Here is a 12,809-nt window from a genome sequence, read left to right as displayed (position 1 = left end):
ATGCTATGAATTTTTCAACATCTACTATGAATTATTCAGTAACTGCTATGAGTTATTCAACATCTACTCTGAATTATTCATCTACTGTGAATTATTCAATATCTACTCTGAATTATTCAACATATACTCTGTATTATTCCGTAAGTGCTGTGAATTATTCAACATCTATTATGAATTATTCAACATCTACTATGAATTATTAATCTACTATGAATTATTCAACATCTACTCTGAATTATTCAGTAACTGCTATGAATTATTCAACATCTACTATGAATTAATCAGTAACTGCTCTGAATTATTCAACATCTACTCTGAATTATTCAGAAACTGCTATGAATTATTCATCTACTATTAATTAACATCTATGAATTATTCAGTAACTGCTATGAATTGTTCAGTAACTGCTATGAATTATTCAGCTTCTACTATGATTTATTCAGTATCTACTATGAATTATTCAGTAACTGCTATGAATTATTGAGTAACTTCTATGAATTGTTCAGTATCTACTATAAATTGTTCAGCATCTACTATGATTTATTCAGTATCTACTATTAATAATACTAATTGTATTGGTCGTGAGAAAAACTGGCATCTCCAAAAATAGTAGGAAACAAAATCATTATAATGTTGATTAATGTAACATTGATTCATTCAAGTTAATTTTGGGCTGATTCTGTTTCTCAGTGCATTGTGTAATGCTCATATAATGTAATGTGCAGCTGGTGTAAACATAACAATAATAATAATAATAATAATTTAAAGAACAGAATTCTGAGGTTTTAATATGACAGTGATACTGTATGTAAGTTATGTCCCCAGGTTAGGACCCACGTATGGACCTTTAGAGTTTAAGGGATTATAACAGTCTTATCCTTACATACAAATGTGAGGATGTGTGGTTAAACATTTACAACAATCATTTACCAATAATACGACCACTTGATGTCCACATTCACACCACAGCACTGTTACGACAACAAACAGTTCAAACGCCTGAGTCAAAAACACTGTCAGTGTGTGTCTGTGTATAAATACATATACATTTACATACATGAATATATGTATAAATGCAGTGCAGATGAGTTCCAGAGCACAGCAAATGTATGGGTCGTGTTGCCTAAACGCTTTCAGTTAACAAGTGTTTGTTTGTGCAGTTGATTGGCGAACGTTACCTGCTAAGACAATTAGCTGTAATTAAGCCAGGCGAGTGTTGGAAGTGACATTACTATTAGCGTTAATGAGAGGGGACTCACGGGCTGGCATTAAACTCCATCAAGCCTTTTGTGCTATATTTAGATTACGAAACTCAAAAATCAAGGCAAAGTGAAAAAAAAAACTAAAATGTATTTCAAAAAGAAAATTAATAAAAAAATATTGATCCGTGATGCCTTCCCGCTGTGGTAGTCGGATGGCTAGCATGACTCAAGCTGATGTGTTTTCAGAGCGCTGTTGGGTTTTTATCTTCAGCTTTGGATGTGCAAATAGATCTTGTATGCAAACGCTCTGCGGTCCCTGTGAGTCGATATAAGTGAGAACGGGGCTTGGATTTCCAGAGAAGAGAGCATTTCAATAACGGCCAGATAGACGCAGACAGCATCGTTGAGGTGGTGTGTAAGGCTGGGCTTGATTCCAAAAAAACTAAAGAAGCCCCTTGCCTCTTACTAGGTCCTAGGTCCACTCTGCCTTGTCTGTTCTGTCAGGGCTTTCATATTTAAGTAATGTGGCTCTGTGTAACTGAAGGTGATGACTTTAAGTCTGATGCTAGTTTTGATCCATCATTCTTCAAAGTTAACTCGTGAACAAAACACCTACAGAGCTGTTTAGCATTCATCTCCAAAAACCAAAGATCATTCCTCTCAGCGTTGTGACTTTGATGAACGGAAGCGTGTTGGGAAAGTGAGTAAGAGTGTACTTTTCTTCAGATTTGCATGTGTGGGCTGAGTCACACTATGCTAATTTGGTGAAAGATTAAATTTACACAATACCCTTCACTGCAAAATGTAGTCAGTCAACCAAGACATGTTTGGTGTCCAAACTTTGCAGTGAAAGCTATGAGGCTACTGTAGCTAACAAGTAATGGAGGCTAATACCTCAATTAGCATAGAGCACAGCTGAAAGCAGTAGCAGCAGTCAGAACTATGAACTCGTCCGTACTTTAATCCATGTTTTTAGATAACAGTGTGTCAGAAACTATGTTATCATGTCTATTAGAGATTGTTAGAGCTATTCTGTTCCAGAGTGATGGAATTCCAAAAATGAAAACATACAGAAGGACATATAAGATAAATATAGGAGAACTATATTAATTATACCCCATATAAAAGAAAAATATATGAACAGAAAAAACATCTCTAACATGACTGCTTTACAGGAAAAGGCTAAAGCATGCTTTACTTTTAATGTCAGTTAATGTATAAAAGTATTATTCCAAGCGTTTCAGCTGGTCCATTCACCATGAAATTTTCACACCATGTAAAGATGCTGTGTTCAAATGATACAGAAAAACAGAAATCAGGATACAGTATGTTTGCTCATATTAAATACGTGTCATGTTTTTAAATATATTTGCTGTATAGATAAAACTGTGCCATTTTAAGTATACTAATATATGCACATATGTAGATGAAATATATGTAATAATGCCCATTTGTAATATTTACATGTCAAATAAATATGTATACATGTTACTAACTTGCTTCTTACTTTGAAAAATATTAGAAATATATTTCCTTTGAATATGGGGGTTGACCTTAGCAAGGAAACTTGAAGACCAAACTCTAGCTAAATTAATTAAGCTGACGAGCAGTGGCTAAACTGTACCTGATTCTCCTCCTGATGGGTAGATGTTTTGGCGCTGGCAATGTTGTTTGATTGTAAGCTTATTTTGTTGTTGTTGTTGTTGTTGTTGTTGTTGTTTAAAATATTACATATTACTCCGTTCCACTTAAAGACAAAGGCCCACATACATCCGTCTCGAATGATCTAATCATAAGTGGACGTTGAGACGTATAGCCGTTCACACCTGGCATAACCCTGCATTTCTCGTTAGACAAAAATGTACCACGAGTCTGTTTGTGCTGTTACAAACCACAAAGTGAATCATAAACACTGCTTGTAATCAAACTGTAGAGGAGGCGAAAAATAAAGCTATGCAGGTAATCTGAGGGATCACAGTTAGTGTGTTTATTGCACTCAATAAGCCGATCATCATCAGATTTCGTCAGTTATCTGATTATTCAAGTTGGTTATGTAAATAACACGCTTTGATTTCTTAGATGGGACTAAGGCCTGGAACTCAGATCAAGAAATCGGATATAAGCTCAGTAATGGGTTTTTCAGTGCATGTAAACTCTTACTCTGATTTCTTTCATTTCTTTCAGTCTATGCATGTGTGAAAGCAGAGCGCTGTTGGATGAAGGATTTAACTATTCCTATTAATGTATATTCATATTTTCCACTAAGATTTAATGTTTAAAAAAACAGTTGTGGCATGACATTTGAGTTTTTTGTTATCATCATGTCTTCTGTGAGTTAACTGGCTGGTTGTAAAGCAGAAATCTGATTACTGTCTGACTCATGTAGACTTGGAGTTTCCCGATCACCTGATTATTCAAATGCATGTAAACACGCTAAGCAAATTACTGAGAAAATCTGATTTGTCTGCAGTTATCAGATTATTATGTGTTTGTAAACACATTTAGTGTGTCTTCAATATGCACTGTACCTTGTTTACAGCTGTACTTAGCGCTGATCAGATCACCCAGGATGGGGTGAACAGGGCTAAACACAGTTAGACTATCAATGTATGTGTTGTGGAAGGATGTATTTTCAGACAAGCTGTCTTGCACAGCGGTAGCAGAATATTTGGCAGTCCTTGTATGAAGTCTACTCTTGATTCATGAATGCCTTCAGTTAGCCAGTTAACTAGTGTGGAAAGGTAAAAAATAATGGTGTGAAGTGTTTGCGAATGGTAGTTTTGGGTAAAAACTAGAACAAAACAAAACAAAGACAAGCTTTTATTAATTGTTAGCTGCAGTAGCATTGTAGCTCCAACTGAGACCTACAGAAGTAAACGTCACCAAACTTACAGCTAATCTTGACTGCAATTGGAGTAAAAGGGAAAACTGAATTTGAGAAACTGATTCTCTTCCACACAGTTCAAGGCAAGTGTGAGGTCTGCAGTTAGAGGTACTAGCTTCCATGACTTGTAAGCTACATTGGCACTGTAGCTCCAGTACAACACTAGCAAAACTCCAAACACCAAAAATGTCTGATCTACTATGTCTGAAGTAAAGGTACATTTGATTTTTTTGCCATTTGATATTATTTTAAGCCAAAGAATTAGTAGAGTTCAGACAGAAATAGAAATCCAAAAAAGACGGTCTGAACAGTTTGGGGGAAAAAAAGCAGCTCTCAAAGCTCTGGGTAGAAAAACCGAAACGAGAGAAAAATAAGAGCCCAAAAAGCAAAGTAACCGCAACCAGTTAACCAGACGAGAAGTGAAAATTAATTTGAATTTTACATGTTGGCAAACGAAACAGTTGGTGGTTTTGGGAAAGAACAGAACTGTGGAGTTTGAGCTTCTGTCACTTCTTAACATTATCCTTTTAGCTCCAGGGCTAAACCAAAGGAGCAAACTTTAGACACTGTGTCTTGGCTGATAGACTACATTTGGGGTTGGGGGGAAATGTGAGAATGCGATTTTTCGTCAAACTGCTCCTTTTATCCTAAGAATGAGTTGAGCTCAGACAATAAATGGCACAATATGAAAATCAGCTCTTAGACCTCTGGGTTAAATCATCAAAATCAGAGCAAAATGTCCACAGCCAGTCGACCAGATGTTCAAAATTGAAAATAAGTGTGGATTAAATTACAAGTCCTTGCAAATTGTGGTTTTGGGAAGGAACAGAACAAGCCAAGTAAATAAATAAATAAATAACTACGCAGTGGGATATCAGCCTCCACTACTTGTTAGCTTGCTAAAATTGGACATATCACCTTGTGATATTTGCTTCAGGTAAACAATCAGTGTAGCCTTAACAGAAACAGAAGAACATACACACTAGACTGAAAATTTAGGAAAAGAATAGCTGTCAGAGCTGCAGGATGAATAATGAAATTCAGAGTAAAAGCAAAATGGTTTCTATCACAACCTGTCAGCCAGTGTTGAAATGTGAACATAAGTGTGAATGAAAGTATTTGTGAATGGTGGTTTTGGGAGGGGAAAAAAAATAGATCAAACAAAACGGAGTCAAGTTATCTTTACATGTTAGCTACATTAGCCTAGTAGCTCCAGTGCAAAACTACAGATGCAATCTTGACTGAAACTGGAAACTGTGGGAATTGGGTTTTTAGCTGAACTGTTCCTTTAAGCCAAAGAATTGAACAGAAATTGGAGAACAAGCCAGTCTAAAAAGTTAGCTCTCATAGTTCTGGGTTGAATCATCAAAATGAGAGCAAGAGCAAGAAGTAACATCCAGTCAGCCGCTGTCAAAAAGAGAAAATGAGCACAGATTAAAGTCTTTTGACTTGCCAATGGTGGTTTTGTGAAACATGAGAGAAAAAAAGATGTATAAGCAAACTTCAGACACCAAACATGTCTTGTCTTTTTTGTTGAAGCTCTGGGTTGCTTAAATAGAGTAAAATATCCAGGCAGTCTGTAAAAAAGTGAGAATGAGGGCAGCTTAAGGTCTGTATGTTCACACTAGCAAGCAACAAGTTGCTATGTCGCCTCAAGTTTGTCTCTTTCGGTTGTGTTTGAGTGTGCACTTGTGTAAATGTGGCCATTTACACAGTCCTCTGGAGTTTTTTTTTTAAGCCAAAGAATGGGAGAGAAATTCTTTAAGCCAAAGAATGGGAGAGAAATTGGATGAACATGTTAGCATGAAAAAGGTATTTAGAGGTCTGGTTTTAATGACCACTAAAAGGTCATTAAAAATGGTGAAAGGTGACATTGAGTTTGGATGAAAGTCTAAGAGGAAGAAATATAGGAGTCTCCATAACTTCTTATCCACATTAGCTCCAGTGTAAAACTACAGAAGCCAACTACAGCCACAGTTTGAAGAATGCTAGTCTGAAGAGTTAGCACACACAGCTTTCAGAGATCCGTTTTCATCAAAATCAGAGAAAAAGCTAAATATCTTCCAGCACAAGCAGACAGGCAGTGTTACAAAGTGAAAATGAGCACAGATTAACGTCAGACTTTGTGCATGGAGGTTTAAGGAATGAACAGAAGGGGAAAAAAACAAAGGTATGAGCTTCTGTTATTTGTTAGCTGCATTAGCCTTGTAGCTAAAACTAAAGATTCAAACTACAGACACCACGCACTGCATTTGGGGTATGGAAGAAAGAACTGAAGGAATCGGATTTTTTGCTGTTCCTTTCCGCAAAAGAAATGGACAGAGTTTTGAAAAATGCACATGCTAGTTTGAAAAGTTAGCAGAAACAAGCCCACAGTTCTCAGTCTAAAAACAAGATATCTTTCACCACACGCAGCCAGGCAGTGTTAATGAGAGAAAATGAGGGCAGATTAAAGCCAGTCTTTGTGAATGGTGGTTTTGGGTACAAACAGAGGCCCTGTTACTTGTTAGCTGAACTAGCCTCGTAGCTCCAGTGCTAAACCTAAAGAAGCTAACTTCAGACACCAGACATGACGTGGCTGATCAACTACTTTTGGAGAAAGAACGAAAGAACTGAAGGAATCCGATTGTTTGCTTTTCCTTTCAGCAAAAGAAATGGACAAAAGACTGAAGAATGTACATGCTAGTCTGAAAAGCTCTGGTTTCATCAAAACCAGTGTCAAAGCTAAACATCCAGTCAGGCTGTGTTAAAAAAAAAAAAAAAAAGCGTGGATTAAAGTCCATCTTTGCGAATGGTGGTTTTTGGGGAAAGAACAGAAGAAAAGAAAACAAAAAGAAAACAGGAACCGCCGTAGTTTTATGCTAAACTGAACAGAGGCTGAAGCCTCCTCTCCAGCTCCGGAAGAGTGACTTGGCCTGAGGCCTGAAGTGCACGGGGTCGTTTCAGGTCAGGCCCGGCGCGTTGGTGCATAGGAAGTGCACAGCATTACACACACACACGCACACACACACACTGTATTTCACTTCCTTGTTTTCACGTGCCAGCTCTAGTACTTGCAGAGAAAGAGAGAGACTGAAAGAAAAGTTGCTGTCGTTTGAAGGACCGATGAAGTAACTACAGCGAGGGGCAAAGGATCTAAAATTATCTTTTCTTCTGCCCTGCCTTCGGCTCGGCTCCGTGTCAAACACACGTTTGTTTTTGTCAGGTCTTTTCGTCACAAGTGTTTACATCTGAAGAGCATTATGAGGAGGAAAAGAAACGCTGTCAACTCACTCGGGATATGCCTGAGCAGGTCAGGATGTTTAACACTGGTTTGTTTTTGGCTCCATTTGTATATGTTGGCCTGTGGGGGGAGTTTAGCATTAGCATTCACATTTTGGTTTTGCTGTGTGCATTTTTTGGCACTGTACTGCGAAATGTGTATGAGCTTGGTGGTTAGATCGGAATGCCTGTCGTTACATGCCAGCGTTACCAAAAGAAAAAAAAAAAACCAAAACATCATGGTCGGATGGCTTTGAGTCACTATCATTGGCTGAATACATTCAGTTCGGTTAGAGAGGGAAAAAAATGGAACAACAGGCTTTTTCTCTTCAAACGGACAACCATTAACTGTAACCAGGTTTTTTTTTCTTTTACAGCTAATACGTATCACACACTCAATAGAACAGTATTTTATGCAATCCAGTTTATTTTTCGCGATAAAAAGGGTCCTGAAAATAATTGGCCTCCATTTGGCAAGGCCGCCTATTCAAGCCAAAATAAATAAATTAATGAAAAATGAGGCCCATGACAATGACGGTGCATATTTCACTGCCTCATCTCTTCCAGTGCTAATCGGCCAGAGTTACAGTCCAGCACAGCTGAGGAATTTCTGTTTCCCCCCCCAAAATCACAGGCAAAAAGAGAGAGAGAGAAAAAAAAACGATATTTTATTCAGCAGCTTTCTCTACCTCTCCTGTTCTCCCCCTACCACCCCCCCCCCCCCCACCCCCCCTCGCTCTCTGTGTCCTCGTGCAGTTTGGCCTGTATTTATAACCTAACCTAATTTACAGCTCTAACCTAAGGCTGAGTTTACCATCACCTCAGTAGACCTTTTCTCCAGCGTCTGGCTTTGGCAAACTCTCCCTCTCTCGCTCTCTCTTTCCTTCGTTTCTCCTTGTTTATCTATTCCTATATCTTCTTTGTCTTTTGCTGTCTTTTATCTTTCTCTCCTTTCTCTCTCTTGCTTTTTCTTTCTATCATTTTCTCTAAGTTTTTTACTTTTTTCTTACACTCTCACTTTGTCTTTTGCTATTTTTCTCATTTCTGTCTGTCTTTTTGTCTGTCTGTTTCTGTCTTTCTGCCTCTTTTCTGGTTTTATATTTTGCTGTCTCTTTCTTCCCTTCATTTCTAGTTGTTTATCTCCATACCTCCTTTGTCTTTCACTGTCTTTTATCTTTCTCTCCTTTCTCTTACTTGCTATCTATTTTTATTTCCTTTCACTTAGATTTGTTTCTTACTTATTATTCCTGTCTTTTTTCTTTCTCTCACTGTCTTTTGGTCTCCCTTTCATCTATCTGTCTACCTATCTATCTGTCTGTCTGTCTTTTTCTCTCTATTTCTTTCTGCCTCTTTACTCTGTTTTTGTACCCCCCTCTCTTCCTCTGTCTGTCTCAAGTCTATTTTTCTACTGTACTACATAATGTACATTTTATCATGATACCAATATTGTGATATATATTTGAGTTTGTATCATCCACCCTTATGTGAAATATATAGGTTGTAATCGTTATTGTGATATTAGTATTTGTCAGACTGACATCAAAGAAGGCTGCAATATGAAAAACGAGCCTCTAACCAATCACAGGCTGTTTCACTTGGTGCTGTGATCATCCTGACCAATCCCAGCTCCAGACGAGTTTCTGTGGCGAATGAAAGTGTTCATGTGATTCAGCAGATGTAAATAGTGTTCGGTGAAAATGTCGCAGGCCGGTTTTTAACCACATCAAGGTTCAGTAGAAGAGGAAATATTTTATTATGATTTGAATCTGATGAAAAGCTGTCATAGTGTGTACAGTCTTCTTTTGCAAGAGAAAAACATCCTTCTTTATCCACCTTTTGTCAGGTTTTTGTCATTTTTTACATTATGTTTAAATAAAACAGCAAAATTGCATTAACGACTCAAGTTGTTTAGGGATGCGTTTAAAAGTTTGGAATCTTGTGTCACAGTAATAATTGCTGAACCAAATTATAAAGTGATCGCCTGTGCACAAATTAAAGCATTTTGGGAACCACGAGTAATGATATGGCATTTTTTACTACAGTACTATGCATGTTACAAATAATATTTTTTTCAAGAGATACATCTGAGGATATTAGATATGAAATAATATAATCCGCATGTTTAAGGAAGGAGTAAGTCAAATGAGAATAAATTAAAAAACAAGCTAGAATTGTGGAGAAATTGGGGCTCCTAACAACCACCTGGAAGACCTGGTAGACATCAAAACTGCCCCGAATAGGTAAACATCACTTAAAGCCTTCCTCTTTGAGAGAGAGGAGAAAGTCAAGATGCTTCAGATCTGGAAACATCCACAGGTGTTTCTGTCCATCCTTCCACTGCGAGAAGACAACTCAGCGCTGTGGATCTGAAAGGATGTGTAGCTGTTCAAGAAGAACCTCACTGAGAAAAGGAGACGGACACAGCAAAAAAGAAGCTGAACAATGGACTGACCACACCAGAGTCCAGACCTCAACATCACTGAATGTGTTTGATTAATTCAGAAAACGATCAACCAGCTTCTAAGACTGAACTTTGGAGGCGTGTCTGCAAATTTACTTGAGAAACTGAAAGTGAGTCTCCTGAAAAGAATGGAAGCTGGAATAAAGGTGAAGAGTGACACACTGAACACTCAAAAAGCTGATATTAGAGTTAGTTTAGATTTTCTGTTCAATTCTGTTTTCCTGACTCTGACAAAGAATATTTTGAACTTAATGACCGTTTTGAGAGGAAATTAGATCAGTGAAGTGTGGTCACTGACCCTTTTTTTGCACCTTCCTATTTTTTATAGTTATTTCTTGACACAACATTTCTATGATTCGGTCACAGCGTTTTGAACATGAAGCATTCTGGATATTGATTGATTCCCTACAACTTGTTTGAAACCTGTAGAATATTAGCATCATAATGAATCATTTCACACATGAATCTGCCACGGAACTGGTTTTACAGGATTGAAAACAGTGATTCTGAACTTCTGACCGGTAGTGCATGTTGCAGCGCGTGGCTACAGAATCACAATGTGGCATTCTGTTCATATCGTTTGGTCCATATGTTACGAAATGCAGCCTCTGTTTTTCTTTATATTTTTCCTTCATTCTCTCCTTATGGTCCGACTTCCTTGTGTGTAGCCAACGCAACACACACAATGAATAATGATTGGACACCTTCCAGCTTTATATTTACAACTTCGTCTTCACTTCAGCCAATTGGTGCCAACAGACCGTTTCCAGGAACATGTGATTTAAGCTTCGTGTAGGTGTTCGTTAATGTTGTTTGTCAATGCAAATGATGGATCTCCTACCAGCGGGGGTTCATAGGCTGGGAGCAAAAGGTAAATCAATTAAAACCCCAGCTAGAACTGTTTTTTTTTTTTTTTTTTTTTTTTTTTTTTTTTTTTCACGTTTTTTCTTTTCTTTTTTTTCTTTCTTTTTTTTTTACAGCCCTTCCGTTGAGGGCTACGTTTTAGTGGCATTAGAGGTATTATCTGCTAATTTTCATGTTTATACATAATTGCACCAAGAGTTGAGTTTTAAAGCACTCAGCTCCGTGATTTATATTGTTCATTAATTTAATTAGTGCATGGAATGATGTTAGATGGATGTGTGTGTGTGTGGGGTGGGTATGGAGGGGGGGCATCAAAAGCTGAAATTTGAATGGTGCTTCTGGTCCAGTCTGTTGTAAACTGGCAGCTTCTGTCCAGTCTGACACAGTAGGAGGCATTTAGAAGCATTTAGTGGGTCTGTGGGCTACGCTAGCTGTTTTTTAGCGAACATTCGTCAATGGCGAGTTATCCCCTTTCAATCACGTGATGGGTTTTGAGGTTTACTGATGGACCATGTATGGGGGTCTGCACAGCAGGGATTCTGTATTATTTTGACCTTCTGCATGTGAAGTTTTGGTCATGTTATTGGACCGTTTTATTCTAAATGGGTCAGTTTGTTACTTATTTTTCTGATTGATAAATACTGACGTAGAAGTGTTCATACTGTTGAATGCTGAACCTGGAAAACTCTAACAGCCTGTATTTGGGCCCACACTATTCAAATGCCATGTTTTGTTCATGCTTCTAAGTGTATATAAGTGAACACACCATCCACAGTGAAGAGACTTCGATATCTGCAAATTTCACAGCACAATTTCGATTTATTTTAGTTTAATTTATTGGAAAACATATCGCTACTGTCGGGAACAAAACCTCCTATCTCCAAAAGCTAAAATTACAGGAGAAGAAAAAAACCTATTGACTTTTAATGTAAGTCAATGCAACCAGACTTCTTTCCAACTCATTTTGGGTCGTTTCTTTTGGTCAGTTCATCATGAAAAAGGCCAACAGGCATGTTCAAACGCTGAAAAATGACAAAACTGGAGATACGAGGTTTTGTTCTGACAGCAGTAATGTAAAATGTGCCCTAATTTTTGCACAGGTTACATTTTATGGTGTACTTTTTTCCCAAAATGTGAAATTCAGCAAATAAACAGTACTATGTGAATTAAAGGTTGCAGAAGTGTGCTCAATGTAGAGGATGTGTTCACTTATTTACATTCAGAACATCAACAGTGACTTTGAATTGGGTTGCCATGCTTTTGCATATGACTGCACTTTTTCTCTTCTGATACCGTTATAGCTCAGGGTATCATCGATACCGAGTACCCCAGCGTTCTCTTAAGGTACTCTTGCTTCATGTTAGTAACAGAACATAAATGTAAATATAATGTAAGACTTTTTTTAGAATGTTTATTAATTGCAAAGTTATATTTTTATCTTGATTAACGTATGGAATATGGATCATCTGTCAGAGCTGACTCATATCAGGTCTGTTTAATGAGGTCAGTATCGGTGCTGATACTGATCTAGTACGTTGGACTGGTGCATCACTAGTAGTTATTGAATAAGTCTTAAGATTAGCTGAATAGTCAACCTGCAGTTTAAGGTCCTAAAAAAGTTTAAGTGCTGACCATTTAAGGCCAAACCAAAATCGTTTCCTCTATTTAATCGCCTGTTCTCTGTTAAAAATGTTTTTTTTCCAATTCTAAACACAACTGAAAATTCATATTTTTTATTTTTGATCCAGCACTTGTAACACTTATAAATACAAAATATAAATGCACTTCAGCGTTTCTATTTGTTGCCCCAAAATATTAATAAGCGTTTCCATGGTGACATGCATTGCACTCTGTATGTATGCACACGAGAATAATAAATATATAATAAATAAAAATACAATCATTATTTATTATATAATAAAAATAAAAAATAAAAATATACAAATATAATTAATCAATATATAATACATATAATAAAGTCAGTGTGGAGCTTCTTTTATACAGTGATCGGAACCACAGTAGCTCACTGACTGCTCTGTCCATGCTGGTCATAGTGAAATGGATCAGCAAGTGGAACTGGAGCTTTGTGTGTATGCTGTGCATAAGTTTTTTTACTTTTATATATTCTTTTCTCCAA

At 37.2% G+C, this 12,809-nt stretch overlaps 1 protein-coding gene across 3 annotated transcripts in view; it reads left to right on the top strand.

The window, feature by feature from the left end:
- Positions 1-12,809, top strand: part of zbtb20 (zinc finger and BTB domain containing 20) — a 117,078-nt gene that overhangs the window by 47,172 nt on the left and 57,097 nt on the right. The window lies entirely within an intron of this gene.

Source organism: Pygocentrus nattereri, chromosome 23, assembly GCF_015220715.1.
Source record: "Pygocentrus nattereri isolate fPygNat1 chromosome 23, fPygNat1.pri, whole genome shotgun sequence".
In the NCBI taxonomy this organism is placed as follows: domain Eukaryota; kingdom Metazoa; phylum Chordata; class Actinopteri; order Characiformes; family Serrasalmidae; genus Pygocentrus; species Pygocentrus nattereri.
Note: the sequence above shows the minus strand (reverse complement) of the source record. Positions and strands in the feature narration are given on the sequence as shown.